This window comes from Kryptolebias marmoratus, linkage group LG8 (assembly GCF_001649575.2).
Source record: "Kryptolebias marmoratus isolate JLee-2015 linkage group LG8, ASM164957v2, whole genome shotgun sequence".
NCBI classification, from domain to species: domain Eukaryota; kingdom Metazoa; phylum Chordata; class Actinopteri; order Cyprinodontiformes; family Rivulidae; genus Kryptolebias; species Kryptolebias marmoratus.
The window spans coordinates 450,009-451,489 of record NC_051437.1 but is presented as its reverse complement, the minus strand read 5'-3'; positions in this window follow the sequence as shown (position 1 = coordinate 451,489).

Here is a 1,481-nt window from a genome sequence, read left to right as displayed (position 1 = left end):
AGCCACTTCAGTTATTTGTCGGTGGTACATCCCATGTAAGGGCTTGTCCTCCCATGATGATACTTCCAGCACCTCGTCCTCTGTTCCCCACTGTCTGAGACATTCGCTGAGTACATTGTCTGTTGAGGCCTTGTCCTTGATGTATTTATGTATTGTATATGTATATATATATATATATATATATATATATATATATATATATTCCTGAGACTGTACACAAGCCGTAAGGACGGCGGCAAAGGACTAGTGAGTGTGAGAGCCACTGTCCAGGATGAAACATCCAAGATCCATAAATCCATAAATTTGTAACAGTTTTTAAATAATTATTATTTATCATGAGCGTGCAAATGGAGCAGGTAATTGACATTCGAAGCAAAAATATTTTGAGGATTATATTTGGATTCTTTGTTCGTTTCCTCTTTCCTCAGGTCCTGTGGCAGAGTTCAAGGGTGTTAACTTGTTTTATCTCTATGGTTTTTCTCTTCAAACCTTTTCCTCCGTCTCTTTTCCCCGTTCTCTTTCTTCTTCCTCATCTTTGTGTCCATTACAACTGAAATAAACCCAAAGCAATTTCTAATAAAGTTTTATATACCAAGGGGAACATCATGGTGAAGCCATAATGTTCTGCCTGTGAAAGCCAATCTGTTGGGGCTTACCCTGACATTCAGATGACACACAGCTGGACATGTTTAAAAATAAATAAATAAAATATTTTGGGGTGTGTATTTTACTGCCAGGTATGAATGCTTCCATGAATTTTGCCTGGACGTTTCTGTCAGAGCAGAGCTCTAGTGCTCTTGAGATGGGCAGGAGATGCCCTGGACAGAATCAAGACACTATTGAGACGCCTTAAGAGAAACTTTCTTTCTTTGAACATGTTTAAAACTCAGTACTGAAGTAAGTGACAGAACTGCAAGACATTCTGGAGACTCCCTCAGGATTGCTGTTCGCCAGCTAGTTGTAGCTCAGTGAGAGACCCCTTGAACAGACAGGATGCAGGAGAAATAAAGGAGCTTACGATGATTAGAGCTCAGTGTCAGTAGACAGACTGAAGATTTGAACCTGTGAAAAGCTTCCACAGTGAACCATGCTGCGCTGACAGTCGTCACTACTATAAACGTAACATCAGAGCTCGTTATAAGTTAAAACAATGGGACACAATGCAGGTCAGACTGTTCTGAAATTGACTCTGCACATTATTGCTTATGGTGACCATAGTGGGTCCAACTAGCTCGAAAAACGATCAGAACACACAAACTAAAAAAAAACCTCACAAAGCAGCCTCCCTTTTTTTTAAACCCCTGGGTTTGGGTAATAACTGCTGCTTGTGTGTGGTCCTACAGTGGGGTTCAGAATATCAAATGTATGCAGATAAAAGTCTCTCTAATAAACTGTTTCTCACCTGTAAAGGCAGTCTGAGTGCAAACATTTGCCATGTGTGTTGAGGTTGTTCCCATCTGTGTTTAGTGCTATCTGGAAGC